Genomic DNA, 26651 nt, shown 5'->3' with positions numbered 1-26651 from the left:
CTGCGCACCAATCACAACGCTACCATTGCAGTGTTGAGATTGGCTTGCAGGAGGGGAGGGAGCATGCCTGTTCAGGAGCAGGAAAACACGGGACCCAGCCCAGGAGCAGAGGTGGCACGGGACCAGTCAGGTAAGTTTTATTTTTATTTTACCACCCACAGGATTACCCCCCCCCTGCGTGATTACACCCCCCCAGCGTGATTAAACCCCCCCATGCGCGATTACCCCCGATGCGCGATTACCCCCGATGCGCGATTACCCCCCCCCCCCACGCGTGCGATTACCCCCTCCGCTAGAATTGCGAGCCGCGACTGGTAGCCACAGTAGGGAGAGAAAGCATACCAGGATCTGGAGAGGTATCCAGTCCACTGCCTTCACCCAGTACCTCACACCAGTCCATACTAGGGTCTTTTTAATAGTCCAGCGACCCCTCCCATTCTTCCCAGAGTCCAAGCCCAAGGGAATAGGGCACAGGCTCCAAACTAGGATGCAAGTCTCCTGTCAGCACTGGAGTCTAGGTCGAGCAATGCCCTTCATGCTCCATGTCGGGGTTCACAATGGGGATGATTCATCCGGGGCCGCCAGGGGCGTCTGCACTGGGACTGGTATCACGGAAGGTTGAGTTGGGACGACCGGCGCCATCAGGATCCAGGAATGGATCCATGGGAGTCGCTGGAGCAGAACCAGATGGGGTTTCCTCTGACACTATGAGGCCCGAAGGCGCCCCGGAGGGGTCGGGGTGCCCAAATATGAGGTACATACCTCATAGAACTCTTACTTCTCGCTCTGGCTACCTGAAGATCGAGGCAGCGCAGACTCAGTCCAGGCATTTGGTGGGGTAGTGTGGTAAATAAAATATTACGCTCTATGTATTTCAGAATATCAATAGGATCATGCATAAAGCAAGAGGCTGAGTCTGTGGTATCAGGTTCTAAAAGGGCTTTATTCCAATAACTCGAGTCAAAGGGAGAATATTACCATCACCAAAAAAGGATCTGGAAAGGGACTCAAAAGTATTCTCAATATTCTCAAAACATTATTCACAGAGTACAGTATATATACATTTCTCAATTGTACGTAAGCAAAAGAGCAAGAGAGAATGAGATAAGAGCATGTGGGCGTGTAAGTAGGCGTGAAGGTGGGCGTCCATGTGGGCGTCCACTTGATGATAATGGGTAATTTGTCATGTGTGGGTGGATACCTGGAGGGGGTTGCGTGATCTGCTGGAATTGTACTGGAACTTTGCCTTACTTGTGCTCAACTCGAGCATGACGTGTAACTGACGTGGGGAAGGTTGCTATGCAACTGAACAAGTCTGGAAGTGAGGCCTTCAGTTAGTGAGGCCTTCAGTGTCAAGACGACCAGCACATCTTGTATTATCTGATATCCGATGTCTGGAGCAGGGACTGATTTGTGACATAGGTTGCTCATCACCAAGAGCCGATGTGGCATCTATTTCTTCATTTACTTCATTTACTGCAGAAGCCTTACATGGGGGCTATGGGCTTTTTACTGACGTGAGCTTTGCAATCTCACAAAGAGAGACAGTAGGGCTGGGCTCCCTCCTTGCAGATGGGTCGCGTTCATTCTTCCTTCACCAGGCAAGAATGTGGTTTCAGTAAGAGTAAGCAGATAACCGTGCTCAATACTGTCTCGACACCTCGGTCGGGGCCCCTTTGGCTGAGGCTCAAGTGTGCAAGGCCAAGGATACGTAGCTGTAGCTTTCAGAGCGTTCTGAGGCATGAAACCTCTTTTTGGCTCTGGCAGAGCCATAAACATGAGCTTCATAAAAATGCAGGAAAACATGATGAAAAACGTGTAGGCCTCAATACAGATTTGTCGTTTCTCTCATGGGAGACTGGATGATGGCAGGCCACGTTATAGCATAAGCATCATGATACAAAGGCCATGGAGGGGAAATACATAGGTTACATGTATGTGCACATAAGCGTTCGGGGGGGGCACATGGGGACACATAGGCCTCATAGATTTTTATTTTCCTCATTCCCTCCTTGTACCTTAGTGAACCCCCTATGTAACGTCTATTTTCATGAGACAGTCGATCTGTTCTTGCAGCATTATTTTTCCATTTTCAATGCTTTGTAAATAGGGATGTGGAACACATGCAGTAGCACACAGGCCACAAATGGCTGGGCCACACTGCAGACATAGGCAACAACTGAATATCATTAATAGTATCAACCCACAGACGGTCAACACTTTCCATCCCCAAGCCGATATTAATCCCCAGAGCCAACCGGACCATGTCCACGTGCCTGGGTCTTGATGTATGTTTTGGGCAATCTTGTGGAGCCTTGTTATTGCTTTGTATTCTTTGGCATCACCGTTGATGGATGTCATCAAGGCAAACCACGCTCCGCAAGAACCATTATGGGAGAACGGAAAAGGAAAAAGAGGCAACACTCCCTTTACCTTCTGATACGGGGGAAATCGGCCACAGACCCAGCAGTCTGATGTGAATGGTGCAGTATCTGAATAAAGGTATTGTTGCGTAAGGCAAGTCGATATGATAGCTCATAGGATGGCAGATCACTAAATGTGTGCTTTATGGTATCATTAGTGGAGGAGTATAAGAGTGAGGCAATAGGAGGAAAAATAGCATGTAGTATTAAGCTGATACATATTATCGTGATGCACATCTTGCTCTTTTTATCAATGTTATTGTCCAAGATCTTATGCAAGCCAGAATACATGTTCAACCGCTTCACCACCTAGTGGACTTAATTGATCAAACGGGTTCTGACTTTTTAGATCAAAGTTTAGCTTTGTGGAAACTGCTGGGGAGTCTCCTCTAGAAAATGGTGTTCAAAGTCCAAGTTCAAAGTCTTTTTCCTTTGTAAAAGAGTGGTGAAGGTGCAACCATCCTTTCCGCCCTTTGACTTTAACGGCCGTCCCCGCGGTCCAGAGCACTGACTTTGGCGCCTTCCATCCAGGAGCGATGGAGTATTCTTTGACCTGGGTGTTGTCAGGGAAGGCGGCAGCAACCTGCGAACAACAAGAGAGTAGTGCAGACATCAAGGAAGCCAGGTAATCTGTCAGCATGTTGCTATCAACATCAGTAATCTTTTAGGCATTGGAGTGCCCCACATATTTGGTAGTCTACCAAAGACCACTTCATAGGGAGATAAGCCTGTTCTAGAATGGGCTACCATTCGCATGTAAAAGAGGGCAACCGGCAGGGCTACCATCCAATCTACACCTTTGTCTGCGCAAATTTTTAATGTCCGATTATGTCTTTCTACAAGGCCTGCTGCTTCAGGATGTCGCACACAATGGAATTTCCAGGTATACCCTAACAGAAGGGACACCTGCTTCATTAGTACCAGGACATATTTGTAACCTCTACATCTGTTTATTTGGATATAATCCATTTGGAGCACTTCAAAAGGGTGGTCAGGTGGATGGAATCCACCTTGTTCCATCGGAATGCCTTTACCTGCATTGAATTGGCAACAGATCATACATGTTCTGACCTTTTGTTTCGCTGCTGCACGCAGGTGCTTGTTGAACCATATATTCTGTAAGCTATCTATCATTGCTTTCTCTCCTAAGTGTGCAGGACTATGTGCGGTATTTATAATCACTTGTACCATCGAATCAGGAAGAAACCATGTGGATTTGCCCTTATTCATCCAACCCTGATCAGTCAGTACCCCTCCTTGTTCCGACCATTTCTTTAATTCGTCCATAGTAGCATGTGTCTGTATGTCTTGTACATCCTTGGAAGGATCCCCAACTGTCATGGCTTTGGACAGTGATAGTATCTGTGATTTTGTCATGTCTAGTGGGGTCTGAGTTGTCTGTTTAGCTGTTCGGTCTGCTAGATCATTGCCTTGGGAAATGGTATCTGTGGCTCTAGTATGTGCTTTTACATTTTAGGATAGCTATGGCTGTTGGTAAATGTATTGCTTCCAGTAGGGCTTGAATAAGGGGGCCATGCTGTATCTTGACCCCATGAGAGGTCAAGAAACCTCTTTCTCGCCACAGAATCGGTGTAAATGTTTACTCTCAGGTGCTTAGCTCTTATGCACGCTTGTGTCAGGGCGATGAGCTCTGCTGCTTGTGCTGACAATATGTCTATTCTTTTAGTCTCTATTATTACAGTATCAGTAGTCACTGCATATGCTGCCACTAATTCTCCCGCCCCTGTCCTCATGCATGAGCCGTCAACATATAGTGTTAGGTCGGGGTCTGGGAGTGCAACGTCTGTCAAGTCTTGTCTTGGTTTAGTCACGGTATGTATTACTTCAACACAGTCGTGTGGTGAAACGCTTTCTGTACTGGAGGGCAAAAGGGTAGCAGGATTCAGTATGTTGCATCGTCTGATCTCTATGTGTGGTTGAAATAACGTTGGCTCATAGCCTGTCAGTCTAGCTACAGTCAGGTGTTGTGTTTGTGTCCGGTTCAAGAGAACCTCTACTGCGCGTGGTACTTGTACTGTCAGAGGGTGGCCCAGCACTATCAAGTCACTTTGTCTTATGGCTAAGGCCGTTGCTGCAACTGATTTTAGGCACGCAGGCAAAGCCTGTGCTACTGGGTCTAATGTACTAGAAAAATAAGCACAGGGCTCGTGTTTTCCTGCATGATCTTGTGTTAGGACAGATAGTGCTGTTCCATCCCGCTCTGTCACAAAAAGCATAAACGATTTGTTGTAATCAGGGTTTGCTAAAACTGGTGCTTGACATAAAGCTCTCTTTAATTCTTCAAATGCCACAGTGTGTTCTTGTGTCCAAGGGAGGACTTTAGTAGAAGCTGTATTAGGGGCTTGGACTAATACCCCTGAAAGATCACAATAAAACATGAGAAAAAGGGGAAAACACCATACCTATTTCCTCGGCTTAATTTCTAAGGGGGCTAATTTCTAAGGGGCTTAATTTCTTAAGGGGCTAGCGGGAAGCGAACATCCTCAGGGGCCAGCAGAAAGCCAATATTCTCCTCCTTCCCCCCCTTTTTGACAGGAGGAAATCTGAAACAGATTTCACTGCTGTCAAACACTATCAAACCCTGTGTCTTGTCAACACTATTAATCCCTGTGTGTAGCTACTGGGCGTAAGCAAAATTATAGGAGATACACAGCGTATTTGAAACGGCGAGAAATCCTTCAAATTAATGTACAAACCTCATTGTGTTAGCTCATAAGCTGGCCAAATGACATCTCATATGCAAATGTCCCTATTACATGAACCTACACCAACCTGAAGTCAATATTAATGCTAGGAGGCCCTAATAAGAATGCTAAATTACCTAAATATTCGGAAAACCAAGTTTAAGAACAGTTGTTAATGTTGATAATTAATAATTCATCTGCTAAAAAAAAATCAGTCATTTTGCAATAATTTCCACCTATACAATAAACAGCCTAATTTAAAAACAAGTCAACTTTTGGGGCCACCACTTACAAGAATGAGCTTACTAAAGCAAACTTTAAAAAGGAAATCCTGTCAGATATTTTCTCATTACCCTAAATACCGAGCCTCATTTGTCACTCTGGGGTGGCAGTCCTTATTTAAAACAGGCCTTTCAAAAATTAAGATGCGAGTGCACAGATCATAATGGTTCCTTAATGTCCAATCTGGAAACATATGACCGAGGCTGCCTGTCTATAAGAGAAAGGCAGTCATGTGATACATATTTAAGTCTTGCATAACTATTTTCTTCTTTTATTCATCACCAATACCAATTAGACATACACTGATAACGTGTTGTCCGCTATTTTGACAGCATGATAAAGGTAATATCATGTCTGTGAAATTTAGTAATTGTGAACAAGTTCCAGCCAAGCGCTGCGCAAAGATTTACGTCGTCACGTCCATCTCTTTGACGCCCAGGAGAACTTGTATCAATGCCAAACATACTGGTCAATACAACACAAAAACAAAACATATATAAAATACACATGCCAAGCCATCAGTATACCAAGCACAGAAAGCATAGACAATTACACTAACATATATAAATGAGCAGTGATGCGCAATTACAGTACCTACAGCTCAGAGGCGAACATTCTGGCCTGCTTAATTTGTCAGGCTTATAATCAATAACTGATTTACCTGCCCTATACACCAACATCTGAAATCACCGTGTCAAGTCTGACACACAGAATCAGCAAGAATAATCAAAAACGAAGAACACACAAACCTGTTTGTTTTTTTTTCATAAAAATGAGCTATGCATCTTCGTCAACACAATGTACCCTAATGTCCCAGACGAAGACGCACCTCTCATCTCTCCCCACAGACTTTTAACCACTGGATCATTTATCCAATGCAACTGGTGGCAGCTTGTGGCCACAATTCAAAAATGTCTGAATTTGAAAATCGTTTTTATATAGGCACATAGCCCTTAAAATTCCAAGCAAGAGCAACATTTTACTTTCTGGCCAGAAGCAATATAACATTTGCTAAAAAATAAAACAAATCTTCTCCATAGACATTTCCCCGGGGCACTGGTTTAGCACAGAATAGACCAAGGGAATCTTTCTCGACTTACATTTCTCAGCTGCCCTGTCTTATCAGAGAAGCTAAAAATAGCCCCTCAGCGCGGCCTGAGCCTGGGCTGCCAGCCAACTTTTTTGTTGTTCCGGCTGCAGGCATTACACAGATGCGATGTCAGAGAAGCTTTCTAAGCAGTGCCTCTGTTCTGCTCCTCTCACCGGCCCCCACCTACACTGGCTACAAGGTCAGAATCTGTCTCCGATTTCTGTATCACATAGTGCTCTACACAGCCCCCACCTTCTCCTCACTCTGAAGCTGTCAAAGACAAAAAGACTACTCAATTCCATAAAAACTGCAATAATTCGCCCAATTGAAAAATTATTTTTATATATAATTTGCTCTCAGGGGGTCATAATCTTACCGTCTTGACCCAGCACATTGGCTCACTGGACCACCAAGAACACAAACCTGGATTCTGGAACAATTTTGCAAATTCGAAATACCCACAATTTTTCTCAAGCTAAACTTTTCACTAATTATTTTTCATTAACACTTTGTACATTAGGGGTGTCATCAAATCACAGGTGTTGCTCCTTCTCTAGCTACACCCCTCTCAATTTCCTATTGACAACGTAGTCAAATGTTGGACCATGTAAACACCGGCTATGCGCTGTTCGTTTGGTGGGAGGCTCAAGAACCTTTGGGCTACTATATCATTATTATATGTATCGTGGTACTTGCGGTGGCACTCTAACTGGTCTTTCTACTGGGGCCACTCTTGCTAGGTCCTCTGAAAGGACGGGATAAATACCAGCAACGTCAGTATTTCTTTCTCTGTCAGCCTGCGCTCATTTTACCTGCTCCACTTCCTCCTGTAACATCTTTTCCTTGGCTTTTCCAGACTCCAGTCTACTTCTCTCTGCTTCGTGAAACACTTACTCTGTCCTCCTATGTGACTCCTTGCGCCAAAACTCAATGGCATCCTTCCGAGCTGGTCTACATTTTCTCTTTCATAAGAGTGTTTCGTTGTCTGTCTACTTGTTCTGCTTTTACTCGGATACCTTCCTCAACTAATACGTTTTCTCGGGCTTTGTCTGAATCCTCCCTACTTTTCTCTTCTTTTCTGAGCGCTTTCTCTGTGCGTCTATGCAATTCTTTACGCCATAATTCAATGGCATTTTTCTGTGACTGTCTGGCTGTCTTTTTCCATAACTCTTCTTCTACTCTCATGATGCAATCTGCATCCCAGGTCCCAGCTGCGGGCCACCTCTGACTTTCTGGTAAATCCTTGGTGTAGTCCACCCATAAATCAAGAAATAATACGGCATCTAGGCCATGCTTATGATACATAAAGTACCCTGGAGTGTCCCTAGGTGGAATGGGAACAGCTTCCTCGAGTACCCCTTTTCTAGTTTTGATCTGTCTTAATTTTGAAAAGAACGGCATCTTTAAACTTTGCTACTTGATTTTGAACACAATAAATTACAATAAACACAATAATGAACACTCATTCATACCACAATTTTTAAAACATATTAAAACATTTAACATTTAACATTTAACGAACGATGATAACTAATAGGAAACTAGTTACTGACATAATACTAACACTAGAGAATACTGAATTATATGCAAGACATACTAGATATACTGCTAAACAGTACAGATACACTGCTGAAACAGTGCAGACCGGATTTGTGTACCCAAACCCGTCTTGACCGGCACAACCTAATGTGCACGTCTAACTGCCTCCCCAGCAACGGTACTCACCGGGTAGCACGGAACGGAAGGCCTCGGAACTGAACTGGACTAGACCAAACTGGACTGGACTGGACTCGACTCGTGACTTGGATACTTCGGAACTTCGGAATCTGGTGGGCCTCTGTATACCTCGGACACAGCTCTCTCGCAGGTGGGCTCTGGGTAGGACAATCTGCGTTCCTCACCGCCTCGTATGGATGCCTGGTCGCAGTCTGTCCCCTTCGTTGGCCTGAGGGAGTTGGCGGGAAGACCCGCGACGTGCGCGCTTGAAGTCCGTCACGGCTATGGAAGGGGCAAAACTGGACCTTCATCTCCGGCGTGTGGGGAAAGAGATGTAACTGTTCGGGCGCCATTATGTGGTAAATAAAATATTACGCTCTATGTATTTCAGAATATCAATAGGATCATGCATAAAGCAAGAGGCTGAGTCTGTGGTATCAGGTTCTAAAAGGGCTTTATTCCAATAACTCGAGTCAAAGGGAGAATATTACCATCACCAAAAAAGGATCTGGAAAGGGACTCAAAAGTATTCTCAATATTCTCAAAACATTATTCACAGAGTACAGTATATATACATTTCTCAATTGTACGTAAGCAAAAGAGCAAGAGAGAATGAGATAAGAGCATGTGGGCGTGTAAGTAGGCGTGAAGGTGGGCGTCCATGTGGGCGTCCACTTGATGATAATGGGTAATTTGTCATGTGTGGGTGGATACCTGGAGGGGGTTGCGTGATCTGCTGGAATTGTACTGGAACTTTGCCTTACTTGTGCTCAACTCGAGCATGACGTGTAACTGACGTGGGGAAGGTTGCTATGCAACCGAACAAGTCTGGAAGTGAGGCCTTCAGTTAGTGAGGCCTTCAGTGTCAAGACGACCAGCACATCTTGTATTATCTGATATCCGATGTCTGGAGCAGGGACTGATTTGTGACATAGGTTGCTCATCACCAAGAGCCGATGTGGCATCTATTTCTTCATTTACTTCATTTACTGCAGAAGCCTTACATGGGGGCTATGGGCTTTTTACTGACGTGAGCTTTGCAATCTCACAAAGAGAGACAGTAGGGCTGGGCTCCCTCCTTGCAGATGGGTCGCGTTCATTCCTCCTTCACCAGGCAAGAATGTGGTTTCAGTAAGAGTAAGCAGATAACCGTGCTCAATACTGTCTCGACACCTCGGTCGGGGCCCCTTTGGCTGAGGCCCAAGTGTGCAAGGCCAAGGATACGTAGCTGTAGCTTTCAGAGCGTTCTGAGGCATGAAACCTCTTTTTGGCTCTGGCAGAGCCATAAACATGAGCTTCATAAAAATGCAGGAAAACATGATGAAAAACGTGTAGGCCTCAATACAGATTTGTCGTTTCTCTCATGGGAGACTGGATGATGGCAGGCCACGTTATAGCATAAGCATCATGATAGAAAGGCCATGGAGGGGAAATACATAGGTTACATGTATGTGCACATAAGCGTTCGGGGGGGGCACATGGGGACACATAGGCCTCATAGATTTTTATTTTCCTCAGTAGGGGGTGCGTGTGTTTGTGTCTTTGACTTCATGTGTCTCAATGTTGAAAGATGGCTTATTAGTAGGTGTAGGTAGGTACTTATCACTAGTAATAAGGCCACAGCCACAGTATAAGGTCCAGTCATGGTCTCGATGAATTAGACCATGGTTGCGTCTAGAAAGGCTTAACTTAGGAGAAAAGTCGGTAATGCATTTAAAAACATCAATACACTAAATAAGTAAAACACAGCACACAATAAAAATCCAACACCAATCTATAAAAAAAAAAACATTTATGATTAAAATGACACCAAAACGCACAAAATCCACAGTAGGGAACCGAGATATGAATTTTTAAGGATTAAAAGTAAAACTAGCACTTAGAAGGAAATAACGCTCGGATGGTTAAAAAATGTTGCGCTTGACTGGGACAAAGTCAAGAGTCCAGGCCGCTGGCAATGTAGTACTTTTACACTTACTCCCAAAAGTATTTCTTGATGCGGGAAAGTGTTTCACAGCACCAGCCAAGGGTTTAGAAGATCTGATTTGCCTCCTGGGGTCTAGGACACCAACTCCCTCAATGCACCTGGTCAATCCAGTAAAATCCGGATAAAGCTTGTGTAGTATACTGTTCGTTGTTTATATTTTAATAAAGGTGACAGCTTGCGGCATGACGTGTGAGCCTTACTGGGCTCGTGCTTTCTATGTACTCTGTTGATCGCATGCGCGTGTGGATGTCACACGCGCATGCTATGTGAGTATCTTTGAAAGGAGCATTTGTTGAACTGGTATTCTCGTGCGTTCAACCTCCTCCCTGAACTATGTTTGGTCCTGTGGCCAGTGACCGTTCATACTTCGGAGAGGAAGGACGCACTCCTGTGGTGTCATTCTATGTTACTGGAATAAAGCTTCAAGAACTACTCTACCTTTGATATCTTTGGATTTATTCAACGTAGTTCTATCAAAGCCTGCACATTTCAGCTTGTCAGCTGGAGTTGTCCTCATTGTTGATTTTGCAGGTAGCCCTTCCAGCACTTTCCTACCTGTTGATGATCAGGGAGTCTACTCCTTATACGTTAAGAGAGGCAAAGTCCCTTTCTTGTGAACCCTTGCGAGTGCAGTAGGTGCAGTCCTTATGAGAGGAGTCCTCTCTTGTGCAGACCAAGGGTCCAGCAGGGCAGTCCTTTTTCTCCAGATGTTTCTTTTGGGTCTTTGAGGGTCCACAATGCAATCCAAGGATCCAGAATCAAGTTGCTCCTTGAAAAGTTGGAACTACAAGACCTACAATGCACCTGGCCAAATCCTTAAAAGTCCACTGAACACTGTCCAGCTGGGCTCTTCTTGGTGGAGAAGATGCAGATGGAGCTCTCTTGCCTGTTGCGTTCAGGGAGTCCACTCCAACTTTCAGAGCAAAGCAAAGTCCTTTTTAGGCTGAAGACAAAAGTGTGCAGCAGGTGCAGTCCTTATGAGGGCAATCCTCTCTTGTGCAGTCCAAGGGTCCAGCAGGGCAGTCTTTCTTGTAGTTTAAAGGCAGAGATCTGAGGTGCTGGGCAGCTCTCCCATATCAATCCAGTGTTCTTGAGTGACAAGCAGGTGGGCACCCCTGACCAATGGGGTGCAGGGTGCCACACTCAGGTATGACAACTTCCTTCAAAGTGTGGCATATTCTTGACCCAAAAATCACTATTTTTTAAAGTACAAAATGAAGAAACTGTCTCCTGGAAATTAAGATCTGGCTAAGCCATCCCACTGGTGTGGCTAACTTTCCCCAACAGACCCTCCGCTAATTCAATTACTGGGGCCACCGTCTGGTTGGGGGTTCAGGATGTGGGGGTGAGCCTGTGTCCTGTCCTATCATTTCTTCTTTGAGGACCAGTTTGGCTACTCCACCCCCATCCTGCTTTTTGCTCTGCAGGTGCAGATCTCCACCCACTAGATTTCATTTGTCTCTATCTAGGCTACCTCATACCTCATCAGAGCAGTTTGGCTCAGCCTGCCAAAGGCTGGCCAATCAGGAGAGGCTGCTGGAAGGCTAGATTTAGGCACATCAGAAAAGCAAGTTCTATAACTTATTTTCTGGGATAGTTATAACAAATCTAACCTTGGCATGTTGTTGGATTTATTCTATCATTTTAATACTATGAAATACATTTTTAGCTCACTACCAATAGTTATACTTTATTAAGGTATTCGCATCTTCGCCTATGGAGCCAATGTGCTACAATAGCTGAAAACTAAATTGGCGGTTTTCCCTCACTAGACTCACTAAAACATATTTTATAATGTCCCTGCTTATAATTACAAGGCATGCTGCTCCTGGGGCAACTAGGGGACATCTTAGGGGTTACTTATATGTGCATATAAGGTAGTCTGAAACCTTGGAAATAACTTTAATTCCAGAGCCGAATTTGCATATAATTTAATTTTTAAAGCAGGGCTGCCTTTAAAATGACAGTAGGCCACACAGCAGTGCACACTTAAGTGCCATAAATCTACTGGGTCTCTAAACCTACATGCCCTACCAGATACTAGGGCTTGCAGGTAGGATGTCATACCAATTGTAATGACACCTAACTACCATATACCTTTTTTTCAGAGATCATGCCCTTTGTCTGGTTAGCAAAGCCCATGGCACAATCAGAAACCCAGCATCAAGTAGTCAAAATGAGGGCAAAAAGTGGGGGAACACTGCAAAAAGGCCTGGTTTCTCATACTCGGCTTATCAGAGTGTCCTGAGGACTTCGAGAGGGGGATGACCTCTGGCTCTGTGACTGCTACCTGGACCTTGCTCTTGATCGACACCTCAATTTACGCGGAGTCGCATGCTGGGCCACCATGAGCTTGAGGGATCGCTCCCACAAACCCTTAGGATTCATGGCACGGCAATCAGAGCATGACTTCGGATTGTGGTCACGCTACAAACACCACAGGCAGAAAGAGTGCCGGCTTGTCCCCAACATCGGCTAATGACAGGCTCCGCAGGGATTGAATCCTGTCTTCCTAGATGACATCCTACTCACAAGGAGGACAAAACCTCCAAAAACACTCTACAAAATGTTGAATTAAATCCAGTCAAACAATGAGTGAGGGGTAGCACTTCTATGGATCAGGGCTAGCTTGCATGCAAAGAACAGAACTGATGTCAGCGCGCCTAGGTGGCACCTAAATATGTGCCACAGAAGTCACTTCTGGCGTGTGCGTCACAGATGACGTATGCAGAGCCAAACAATGCCAGCTACTGGCTAGCAGGGGTACTACTCACGAAAAATCTTCCGGATCCAGTCTGACGTTTGAGAAATTCAAAGATAAAGAATGTGCGGCTAGAAGTTGTGTGCTAGGAAACATGTTTTACTTTGTCACACTCAGGGTAACACAATAAATGTGCAGCCATAAGCTCAACTTACAGTCCCTGGGCACCCTGGTAACATATACCAGGGAGTTATAAGTAAGTTAGCCTTTGCCAATTCGGTGTAGCCAATAAATCGTACACTTCAAAGGGTTAGAGCACTGGCACTGAGGTCTGGTTAGCAGGACTCAGTGCACTCTCAGAGTTGAAAAACCAACAGCATCACTCCAAAACTTTGGGATGATCATGCAAAAAATAGGCATTTCCTTACAGTGGCCATTTTGGAATTATTATTCCATTGATTATGGTAAATGCAAACAAGCATTGTCAAAGCCAGTATCTGTTGCCGAAAGATACAGAGCAAACACAAGGAGATGATGGACGGAGTGCTGAAACTTTTCAAACACTCACCCCCAGTCACAGATTTGGGTTAAATCCATCATCATTCTTTAGCTCACTTTGCCACCCCAGTTCAGACACAGCTATATGCAAAACAGTCTTGACCCTGTGCCTCATGGGAACAGTCCAGCCCGAACTGCCAAGCCATGTCTTCCCTGGACCGGAAACAAGCATCCTGGGACCGGTTACAGGCCAGGCCAAGAGGATTTATAAGTGATTGCTTTTGAAACCTGTTGTCCTAATCTTAATTGGTATCTGCAGCATTGCTGAACGCTGTCTAATTAACCCCCTCTCTTCTAAGCCTCATCTGTGACAATATATTGTATGTATAATGAGGTGCTTAGAATCTACTGATGATAGGGAGAAAAGTTCATTTGAAATAAATGAAAAATACTGCAGATTCTAGAATACAACAATACTAGATCCTCACCTATCATGCATTGAGATGAATCAAACAACAGAATCTACAGACACTTTGTGAGGGGAATACAGTTTATGCAGGCTGGACAGCAACGTGTAATCAGGCCACATCACTAAGGGGACACGTTTTATTCATCTTCCTCACTCGGCACACCAACTCTTCAAATATGCTGCAGCTTTTGACAGAGGCAGATCTCCTGGGAAAGCAGTGGACTCGTACAGAGGTCAAGACACTGTTCACACACTCTGGTATTCAAACAACCAATGTGGGAGGCCTGTTAAAGTCTGGAAAGGACATTTTCATTGATGCCACTTTTAATTAAATTTGGGGATGCCCTCCGGGTCCTTGTGGTCTAACTCTTGGCATAGTTTGCTGCGGAATTAGAGGATTTATTTCACAGTTGAGGTAAATAGTATGAATCCTGGCTCAGCTTTTAACTGCCCTTAAAATAAATACCGAATGTACAAATCCTGGAGCAAGCCACTCTCAAGCATGCTGACTGAGGCTGTACTGGGTGGGGTTCACTAATGCTTGTGGGCCAGACATAGGATGCGTGGGAGGGGGTCAATTGTGGCCAAAGTAATGAGTTACCAATATCCCTTGTCAAAGCTTCGGGTGTTCTTACATCATACCTCCATCATCGCTCAGCCCTACCCTCTATAATGCATATAGGATTCCTCTGGAGAACGCCATCCGCTCACTAATCAACATCCATCTCATCCTTTTCCTTTCAGACAAGACCCATAACAAAAGAAACACGTTCATAGCATTAACTAAGGCACTAACTGGAGGAAAGCCAACTGTCTCAAGCTCAACACTGACAAGATAGAAGTTGTGATCTTCGGCAAGAACATCTCACCATTCGGCTCTAACTGGTGTTCAGCTGAACTCAGACCCACACCAGGAATCTTGGAATAAACAGATGGCAAACTAGACATGAATGCACAAGTCAACAGTGTCACTGCATCCTGCTTCCACACACTGAAGATGCTCAGGAAAATCTTCGAATGGCTCCTAGGCAACACTAGAAAACCTCTCACACATGCCCTAGTCACCAGCAAGTTGGGCTATGGAAGCACTCTCTACACCAGGATCACCAAGCAACTCATTAGAAGACTACAAACCATCCACTCAGCCTCAACCCCCACATAGAAATCACACCACACCTCAGGAATCTACACTGGCTCCCATTACACAAACATGCTCAATTCAGACTCTCTAAATACACATTCAAGGCACTACACAACTCAGGCCCCACCTACCTGAAAGTCACATCTCTTTCAACCAACCACACACATCCCATGCATACACCAAAGCAAATCAGGAGGACTCTTACATCGCTCCGAAAGAGTGGAAAGACCTCCCATTCCACATGAGAGCCCCCTCCTCTCTCCTTGAATTCTGTAAGAAGCTGAAGACTTGGCTTTTAAGATAACCAACCTAACTTAGGCAGGGTTGGACACACACACACTTGCTCAGCACCAGCATACCCTCACAAATGATAACATGCTTTACAAATACACATAACATCTTCAGAGCGTGCTCCAAATATAGTATTTAATAGATGTTCTCTAGTCCCCCTAATCTTTTCAATGGAAGGAGGAGGGAATCCAGGCTGATCTGCTTATTTTTTTGTCAAGAGGCCTGTTTACACAAGGTGCAGGACAGAGGACAGTGTATACACTGCTGTGACTGATATATGTGCTGGTGTATGTGAGCTCTCAGCAGGAACTGCTTGGGGTGAGTGCAAGTGGAAGAAAACACAGGGAGAGCAGACAATGAGAAATGCAGGGCGTGTGGGAACTGATCACGACAAAGAGGAGAGAAAGAAGGAGTTAGGAAAAGCAGAACTGATGGAAGGAAATAGAAGACTGAGGACGTTTAGAGGGAAGTAGGCTAGTACTGGCAGTGTACTACACAGGTGGCTTTAACTGGGCAGCCAGCAGCAGTGCAAGCTTCCTTCACGAAAACTCCAGGTACAACTTGAGTGTCAGCAGTGGAACATTACCATCCATACAGAAAAGGATCCGTATAACCTGCAGCAGTGCAACCTTCTGCTGGTTATACTGACAATAGATACAGCAGACCCACTCAAAGCTGAAGACATACGGAAAACATACAATGCAAGCTACTTGACAGAACAGGCAGGCTGCTTCACTAAAACACCAGGTAGAACTAGGGAATCAGCGGTGCAAGCTTGCCATACTTACAGAACAGGATCAGTACAGTCTGAAACAGAGCAAGCTTCACAAACAGACACAGAAGAGAGACAGCAAGGGCAGAAACGCAGCAAGCTTAAGCTATAAAGAAACGATGCAGTAGCCCCACAGCCAGTGGACTCTTCTCAAGGGCACATAAAACAAGAACAGTACAGCCATCAGCAGTGCAAGCTTCATGAAGACACACAGCACAGGTACAGCACAACTGAAAGCATTGCAAGCGCCAAACACAAGGGTCAGGTGTACTACAGCCAGAAGTAGGACAAGCTACAAAACAGGTGGGGTACGGCCAGCAGAAAAGCTGCTCAGACATACAGAAAGTAAAGTACAAGGTGCTCTCTCACACACAAAGCACAAACAGCAGCAGAGATAACATCAATGCAAGCGTCCCTCAGAGGACACAATGTACGTCACATGCACTGCAATAAAACATCTATTTGTGCTGGACAGGAGCAACATTTGTACCACACAGAGAAAAAAAGAGACAGAAGGAAGCAGGCTTCCCTCACATAAAATCCAGCACAGCCTTGACGGCAGTGCCTTGGATACCCAAAGGAGCGGGGTGCTCTGGCCCGATAACATGCTATGCACAGCAATGATGGCAATGGCAGGACTACTCCGCAGGAAGTTAGGGAGAAAGGACACAGAGTCACTTTTGTGCCTCCCTTCACTTCACTATCATTTACAGCTGCAGTATGTCACTACAACACTAGATAACAAAATATAAAAAACAATATGAGCAAAAACTGCAAGCCAACAGCTTTGCTTAATTGTGGTGGTGGGCGGGGCACGATGTGTGTTCAGGAAATGTTAAAATGAAAGTAAAAAGGAGAGTAATAGAAGTACAAAGAAATAATGGAGCAAAGCAGGGGTAAGGCAATGGAGAAGAGCAGGGGCAGAAAGTGGGGAAAAAAACAACGTAGCTGTACAAAGACGAATAGCTAGTGGGAATGAGAAAGAACACACAACTACCGGTTAAGACACACTGGCTGGGCAGAGTAGCAGCCATGGAGAGCAGGAGCTGCTGATTACAGAGTCGAATAAGAGGCGGAGCAGAAACTGTTGAGGACAGGACTATGTACCAACAGGGCAGAAACTGCAGAGGACACAGTGGGATGAGCATGGAGAGAGGAAATTCTTGAGGATAGAACATGAGCAGGAAGGGCAGTAACAGCTGAGAACATAGTGGGGTGAGATGGAGAGCAGGAACTGCTGACAAGAGGGACATGCACTGGAAGGGCAAAAAGGGGGAGTTTGAGCAACAGAGGAGCTTCTGTTAGAAGGGATCAAAAAAACCTAACATGGAGGTTGGGGGAAGCAATGGAGGAGTGGGAGAGGAGAGAAGGATGGAGCAACTTGGCAAGCTCTGAGGCAAGTATTTAAGGGGAGAGCAGCACATGGGGGAGAGAGCAAGAAAATACACGCACGCTGCCAAGGTGTGATGAAAAGAAAAAAGTAGTCCACTGAATGTGAGCAGTGGAAGGATACATGCCATCCAATCAAAAAGATGGAGAAAGGCTATGCTCCTGTGGGGGCACAAAGACACAGAGAGGAATGAATACATAGCAAGCAAAGCAAATTAGACTGACAAGAAAGTCAGCCAATGGATAGCAATGGGCTGATTCAAAGCCCATTGTAGGTATTGGTATTGTCCACAATAGGTTTGACCCTCGGGTAGGTCGCTCCCCTGCTCACGCAGCGCCACCAGTCCCTGACTGCCCTCCTCACTGTTCTCCTCCTGTGAGTGTGTGTGAGTGTGCTCCCTCTTTTACCGTGTACCCCGAGTGCTTGTGTTACCGGTCTGACTGTAATCCTCTTTTTCCCGTGTACCCCGAGTGCTTGTGTTGCCGGTCTGACTGTAAATCCTCTTTTTTCCCCGTGTACCCCGTACGTGTGCCCCCTGAGTGCCGTGTGCCCCCTCTCGCCGTTCTTCTTTTTTCAGCCCCCTCCCTCTTAGGGTTTTCTAGGCCTTCTCGCCACTTTTCCAGGCCACCTCGCCGTCCTTTTTGCCGCCTTTTTTCCAGGCCTCCTCGCCGCTCTTTTTTCCCGCCTTCGGATTCCCCCGCCTACCCGCCCGCCTCCCAGCTGACCCCCTCCTCCCCGGCTACCCTTAAATGGCGGCCGCTGCGAGGCAGAGGTAGCAACCCTTGACCCTCGGGTAGGTCGCTCCCCTGCTCACGCAGCGCCACCAGTCCCTGACTGCCCTCCTCACTGTTCTCCTCCTGTGAGTGTGTGTGAGTGTGCTCCCTCTTTTCCCGTGTACCCCGAGTGCTTGTGTTACCGGTCTGACTGTAATCCTCTTTCTCCCGTGTACCCTGAGTGCTTGTGTTGCCGGTCTGACTGTAAACCCTCTTTTTTCCCGTGTACCCCGTACGTGTGCCCCCTGAGTGCCGTGTGCCCCCTCTCGCCGTTCTTCTTTTTTCAGCCCCCTCCCTCTTAGGGTTTTCTAGGCCTTCTCGCCACTTTTCCAGGCCACCTCGCCGTCCTTTTTGCCGCCTTTTTTCCAGGCCTCCTCGCCGCTCTTTTTTCCCGCCTTCGGATTCCCCCCCCTATCCGCCCGCCTCCCGCCTCCCAGCTGACCCCTCCTCCCCGGCTACCCTTAAATGGCGGCCGCTGCGAGGCAGAGGTAGCAACCCTTGACCCTCGGGTAGGTCGCTCCCCTGCTCACGCAGCGCCACCAGTCCCTGACTGCCCTCCTCACTGTTCTCCTCCTGTGAGTGTGTGTGAGTGTTCTCCCTCTTTTCCCCGTGTACCCAGAGTGCTTGTGTTACCGGTCTGACTGTAATCCTCTTTTTCCCGTGTACCCCGAGTGCTTGTGTTGCCGGTCTGACTGTAAATCCTCTTTTTTCCCCGTGTACCCCGTACGTGTGCCCCCTGAGTGCCGTGTGCCCCCTCTCGCCGTTCTTCTTTTTTCAGCCCCCTCCCTCTTAGGGTTTTCTAGGCCTTCTCGCCACTTTTCCAGGCCACCTCGCCGTCCTTTTTGCCGCCTTTTTTCCAGGCCTCCTCGCCGCTCTTTTTTCCCGCCTTCGGATTCCCCCGCCTACCCGCCCGCCTCCCGCCTCCCAGCTGACCCCTCCTCCCCGGCTACCCTTAAATGGCGGCCGCTGCGAGGCCGCGCAGCGGGCGCGCCGCTGGGGTGCCGAAGGCGCGCCTAAGGCAAGCCCATCTGCGCCCGTCCGCGCCTGGACCGCGCCCAGTGCCACAACCCCTGGCCCCCGCGACCCCCACCTCCCCCGCCTGACCTACGACTCCGCCGTCCTCACCGCTCTCAACCCCGGCCACACGCCGGGCTGCTGCCACGCCACCCCAAAGCGGACCCACGGACCCTTCACCTGCCGCAACTGCCATTTCACCTGACTACGAACTCACATCGCACCCAACAGGAACGACTCGCCCGGAAACAACCTCGACTGCATCCTGGTCAACACCCGATCCGCCCACAGGCACGCCATCGAACTGTGGAACCTCATCGACTCTACAAACCCGGACATCGCCTTCCTCACCGAGACCTGGATGAACCCCTCCTCGGCACCCGACATCGCCATAGCCATCCCTGACGGCTACAAAATCATCAGGAAAGACCGCACCAACCGCACCGGAGGAGGCATCGCCATCGCCCACAAGAGCTCCCTCCGCATCGCTACCTACACCGACGACTCACTCCCCGACGCCGAGCACCTCCACTTCTCAATCCACAGCGACCCCAAGACCACCCTCAGAGGCACTCTCATATACAGACCACCAGGACCACGCACAAAGTTCAGCGAAGACATTGCAGACTTCATCAGCCCACACGCACTCCCGTCCACCGACTACATCCTCCTAGGGGACCTCAACTTCCACCTGGAGAACCGCACCGACAACAACACCACCACCTTATTGGACAACCTCGCCAACCTGGGACTGAAACAACTAGTCAACACCCCCACGCACTACGCCGGACACACGCTCGACCCCATCTTCTCCTCCAGCAAACACATCTCGTTCAGCCACACCACCGAACTCTCCTGGACAGACCACAGCTGTGTCCACTTCAGCTTCAAGAAGACCAACGTACACCACCACGCCCAACAACCACCAAGAAGACAGTGGAACCGAATCACCACGGAACAACTCGCATCAACCCTCTCTCAGAACCCACCCACCAGCACTACAGACCCCAACGAAGCCGCCAACAACCTCACGAGCTGGATCTCAGACTGCGCCAACCTCCTGGCCCCCCTGAAGACCCAAGCAAACAAAAACAACCACAAGAAAAACTCCTGGGTCACCCCCGACCTCAAGGACTCCAAAAAAGAATGCCGCACCCTCGAGAAGGCCTGGCGCCTCAACCAAACCAACGAGAACATGTCTGCCCTCAAGAACGCCACCCGCAAACACCACCAACTCCTCCGCGCCGCACGAAAATCAGCCTTCCAGAACAGACTAGACAACAACGCCCACAACAGCAAGGAACTATTTGGCATCGTCAAAGAGCTCTCCAACCCCGACGCCGAAAACAACTCCATCCCTCCCTCACAGGACCTCTGCGACTCCCTTGCAGCCTTCTTCCACCACAAGATCACCGACATCTACAACAGCTTCACCACAACCAACACAAGCCCTCCACCGGAACCCGCCACCGACAACACCACCATCCACACCTGGAACCCAACCACCACCGAGGAAACCACCCGCGTCATGAACTCCATCCACTCAGGATCACCATCCGACCCCTGCCCGCACCACATCTTCAACAAAGCCGACAACATCATCGCACCCAACCTCCGAGACGTCATCAACACATCTTTTACCACCGCCACCTTCCCGGAGAACTGGAAACACGCCGAACTGAACGCCCTCCTAAAGAAACCAACAGCAGACCCCACAAACTCAAAAACTTCCGGCCCATCTCGCTCCTACCGTTCCCCGCCAAAGTGATTGAGAAAATCGTCAACGCTCAACTCACCACCGCCCTGGAAACCAACGACTCACTCGACCCCTCACAGTTCGGCTTCAGAGCTAACCACAGCACCGAGACCGCCCTCATCGCAGCCACGGACGACATCAGATCCCTGACCGACAAAGGAGAAACCGTGGCCCTCATACTCCTGGACCTCTCTGCAGCATTCGACACGGTCTGCCACCGTACCCTGATACGTCGCCTCAACAACGCCGGCATCAGAGGCAAGGCCCTGGAATGGATCATCTCCTTCCTCTCCGGAAGAACTCAGAGAGTCCGCCTCCCCCCCTTCAGATCCACAGCTACGGAGATCATCTGCGGCGTCCCCCAAAGATCCTCCCTCAGCCCCACCCTCTTCAACATCTACATGACCCCCCTGGCGAACATCGCACGTAAACACGGACTCAACCTCATATCCTACGCAGACGACACCCAGCTCATCCTATCCCTCACCAACAACCCCACCTCAGCAAGAACCAGACTACAAGAAGGCATGAAGGAAGTAGCGAACTGGATGACAGACAGCCGGCTTAAACTGAACACAGAGAAGACGGAGGTCCTCATCCTCGGCCCTACACCCACCGCCTGGGACGACTCCTGGTGGCCCCCCACCCTAGGCAGCACTCCCCAACCCACCAACCACGCACGCAACCTCTGCTTCATCCTGGACTCATCCCTCTCCATGAACAGACAGGTCAACGCGGTGACCTCGGCATGCTTCAACACTGTCCGCATGCTCCGCAACATCTTCCGCTGGATCCCCACCGATACCAGGAAGACCGTCACCCACGCCCTCGTCACCAGTCGCTTGGACTATGGGAACACTCTGTACGCCGGCATCACCACCAAGCTGCAGAGGAAACTTCAACGAATCCAGAACGCGGCCGCACGACTCATCCTGAACATACCCCGCCACCACCACATCTCCGGACACCTGAAGTAACTCCACTGGCTCCCAATCAACAAGAGGATCACCTTCAGACTCCTCACCCACGCACACAAAGCCCTGCACAACCTCGGACCAAAACTCATCAACCACCGCGTCTCCTTCTACACTCCTCCTACGCTCGAGCGGACAAGCCCTGGCAGCCGTACCTCGCATTCGCAAAGCCACCGCCGGAGGCAAGTCTTTCTCTTACCTAGCAGCGAAGACCTGGAACTCTCTTCCCAGCTACCTTCGCGCCATACAAGACCACCTCCCCTTCAGAAGGCAGCTCAAGACCTGGCTCTTCGAGCACTGACTCCCCCCCTCCCCCCCCCCCCCCCCAGCGCCTTGAGACCCATACGGGTGAGTAGCGCGCTTTATAAATGCATTTGATTGATTGAATGAAATGCTGATGATTGAAAGGGAGAAAGGAGAAATAAGAGAAAAGTTAAACTTTAGAAATCAAGGTGCCGAAAGAGAGAAAACATATCAGGCAGGACCCCCTGAGGAAAGGGGTGAAAAAAGAAATGAATGATGGAGAGAAGGAGCCACAGAGAAAGGCAAGGGAGTCGCCAAATAATTTCCCCCATTCCCACCATTTCAAGTTTCAACATGTTCAAATAGCTCTGAGGAAGCAAGGGAGGCAAGTGAACCTGGCAGTTGTTCAGGAGACTGTTCACACTGATCGAATTCTGAATTCTTAAATTTCCTTTCTTCCTTTTCTTCATAGTATTTCACTTGTGTGTCCTTGACGCTCTCCACCCTTTCTGGACTTGTTCCATTCATCCAGCCATCCTTCTTTCTGCCTTCGCAATTCATCCATTCTTCGTTCTCTATCTCTCCATCCTTTGTCTTTTTCCTTCCATCCCTTTTCATCCAGCATTCTGTCATACAATCCATCCATCATCATTCTCTCCAATCCCTCATCATCCATCTTCCAGTCCTCCTTTCTTTCCACCCACCTCATCTTTTCTATCCATTCATTCATCTTTCTCTCATTCATACTTCCATCCATGCAGCATTCATCTATCCTTCTCACGTCCATCAGTTCATCCATCCATCCATCCCTCCAGCCATGCATCCTCCAGGTGTGCTCATCCGTCCATCCAGCTGTGCATTCATCCATGATTCTATCCTCTCCATCCTCTCCTTCTCCATCCCTCCTCCCGCTGCAAGAGGTTGTATGTATGAGCTTCTTTAAGACTAGCGTCTCCAATCAATGTCAAAGGAGCCATCATCAAAAACGTAAACATTTTCTTATTACAAAGAACTGTCCTTTTGCACCTCCCCCGCTCAAGCTGCTAAAGTAGGGAGTTAAAGAGGCCTCTGTGTCAGAGAGGCAGGCGAGCGAAAAGCAGGAAGATCAGACCTGACGAGGCCCGAGGACTGGAAAGAGAAGAGCAAAAGCACGAACGAATGAGGTCAGACAGGTAGAGAGCGGCGTAGGAAAGGGTACTGATAACAGGTAGAGAAGCCGAAACCAATGAGGAGAGACAAGCAGACAGAACAGGAAATGATAGGGGCATGTGAGAACTGTGGTAGATAGGAACTAGAAAGTGGAGTAAAGAGACGGAGAATCAATAGAAATGGAGGGCAACAACCAGTGAGAATAGAAAGGGGGCAGGTAGAGATGAAGAGAGAGGCCGGTAGCTAATACTGATGGAAAGAGGAGTAGGATTGTTACTATGACCATACTTAGGCTGTGTATTGCCTCGGCGTGGCTGGATGCCAATCCCCCTTCCTTTCAGCAGTGGTTGGCCGAATACTTTGATTCATAATTTGGAAAGAGCAATATATGCTAAGAAAGGAATTCGAGACAGGAAAAAGGGATTGGATACTTGGGATCGTTAGACCAACTGGGTTTGTCATACTACCACGTAATGAAGGGGAATTAAGCCCAGAGGGCAAAGGGCATGCCTGGGCCACATTATGCTGGACAAGTTACTTGCACTGTATATTTGGTATTCATGAACCCTTCTTGTCAGTTTTTGTATATTTGAGGGATGTTGCTAAGAATGTATGAATTTATTTCGAAAATTGTTAGGGGCCATGAAGGAGAAAACCTAAACTCAAAGGGTATCCCGGGTCAATTAGGGTTGAACTAGCAGTTTGCAATTTTCACTTTTTTTTAGTTCTTCTTGTCAGCCGCTGTCCACATGATGAACACAGCTAAGAATGCAATAGATATCCAAAATGTGGTGGGTTTTGTCTATCTATTAGTATGTGTAGGGCCGGGGCGGGGGGAGAGGGCAAGAAAGGGCGGAGGATGTACTATGTGAATAATTGCACTTTCGCTGCATATGTCTTTAAAAAAATGGTAATAATTTTGTTGCCCAAAGGAAAGGGGAGCAGGAACTAACGAAAACAGAGAGGTAGAAAGGGAGCAGATAGGGGAGAAGAGAGATGGAGCAGGTCAGAACTGATGAGACTAGAGACAGACATAAACACAAGCATTGAAAATGCAATAGGCCTTGCCTTTCATAAAGTTAAAGCAATTTGCTTTGCTTATGGTGTTGTACAGCAAAGCAAATGGCTTCAACTTAATGAAAGGCGAGACCCCAATATAAGTAAAAAAAACATTAACAAAGCAAGAAAAAAAAATCGGAAAACCAAAAAGCATTTTGCTGAAAGTGTATAAACGAGACTTTTAAAAAATAAATTCTTACTAGAATATAGTTGTAACTTGAGCACAAAGTATTCGTCCTAAGCATCAAGAAACGTATAGTATTTTCCTGTTTGTAAATGTAAAAAAGCCTGACCGCCGCCATCACTTTGCATCACTAACATCTTTACTGCTATCAGCACCCAACCTACAAAACTGCAGAGTCCCGGAAAGTACCTGTGGGTGTCTCGGGGGTTTAAGCGCTACATAGACCTGTTATCGACGCCACAAGCATGAAAGGCTGGGTCCGTGCTCGCAAGAGATATACTTGTGGCCTGTCTACAGAGATCAACGCCCAGTCTTCACAATGAACTACCACGGCATGGCACCCTCACTCTCGGAACGGATTCCTTTATTTCTTTTATGTTATGCTCTTTGCTGTTCATTGTGAGCTAAAGCGACCGAGGCACGGCGTGCAGCAACTAATGTTTAAAACTCCAAGAACCCTCACAGCTTGTGGGGTGAGTTATGTAAAAAGTTTTAAGCAATGATAACCCAGCCACAATTCCCACCTCCCCCTCACAGCCCCCCCCAAATAACAAGTGCCAGCATCACTCCAAACCAGCCCCATCCCCACCCCAACCAGCACCCTTATCTCCGTCCCTACACAACCACAACCTCCACTGCTGGCCCAAAAGAGCCACTACCATCCTATAGCGCCCTCACCTCCATTTCCACCACCTTCCCACACAACTGTCCAGCACACAATTCACCCCATTGCCACCTTCTCCGCGTCCACTTCCATCGCCACCTCCATTACCACACTCAACCTCCCATCAACAGTCATCTCCTTCACCACTATCACCATTTCCCCCCAAAAGTCACGCCCACTATCCACGCCAGCACCGCCACCACTGCTGCCCCCGTGTGCTCCCAAGCACATACGCCAATCACAATCACCTCCCTACATCCCATCACTTTGCCCACCACTAAAGTGACCGCCGCCATCACTTTGCATCACTAACATCTTTACTGCTATCACCACCATACCTACAAAACTGCAGAGGCCCGGAAAGCACTTGTTGGTGTATCGGAGGTTTAAGCGCTACATAGACTGAAAGGCCGGGTCCGCGCTCGCAAGAGATATACTTGTGGCCCGTATACAGAGATCTCTCCATCAACGCCCACTCTGCACAATGAACTACCACGGCATAGCACCCTCACTCTCGGAACGGATTCCTTTATTTCTTTTATGTTATGCTCTTCGCTGTTCATTGTGAGCTAAAGCGACCGAGATGCGGCGTGCAGCAACTAATGTTTAAAACGCGCCAAGAACCCTCACAGCTTGTGGGGTGAGCTATGTAAACATTTTAAAGCAACGATTAAATATATAGCAAATCAACGTCACGTCTGCACATGCACTCTGCAACACAGTAAAAAAAAAAGTGCCACGAGTAAAGATTAAAGCCACCCTCTCACGCTGCCAGTAAAACATCCAATCCTGGTGGGCGTGGCCTAAAGCGGACAGGGTGGCAACCAGGAGGGACTAAAAACCCTCCTGTACAATCAACGAAGCATAATTAGTGATGAAAACCGACGCACGCCAGTGACAATTGCAGGCGGAGCGGACGCACGACGTCTGGAACCGTATTGATTCCAAGAAGCCCTCACATGGCGAGAGCAGCGCATGCGTGCTGCTAACGCCAGGCGAGACCTAAAAAAGCAAAAAGTTCTAAGAAGAGGGGGGATTAGAAGTAGCCAGGACTGATCAGCAGCGGGAAGTAGACAATAATGGTAGCAATGACTGAGAAGGACAAAGAGCCACTTGTCATTAGTGGAGCCAGCTGGAACTGATAATAGCAGAGTTAGGCAGAAAGGAGAAATGAAGCAGGAACTGATAAGGACAGATAAGTAGACAGTGGAAAGGTGAGAAAGAACAGGTGTGTAAAAGTAACAGTCATGAATGTAGGTAGACAAGCCAGAAATGGGTCAGAAAAATATAAAGGCTGAAGTAGATAAAGTTGAAGGGAGAAGAAACTGATATGGACAGTGGACCGAGAGCAGAAATGGGCATGAACTGAT

The sequence above is a fragment of the Triturus cristatus genome, chromosome 6 (genome assembly GCF_964204655.1).
Source record: "Triturus cristatus chromosome 6, aTriCri1.1, whole genome shotgun sequence".
In the NCBI taxonomy this organism is placed as follows: Eukaryota; Metazoa; Chordata; class Amphibia; order Caudata; family Salamandridae; genus Triturus; species Triturus cristatus.
Note: the sequence above shows the minus strand (reverse complement) of the source record.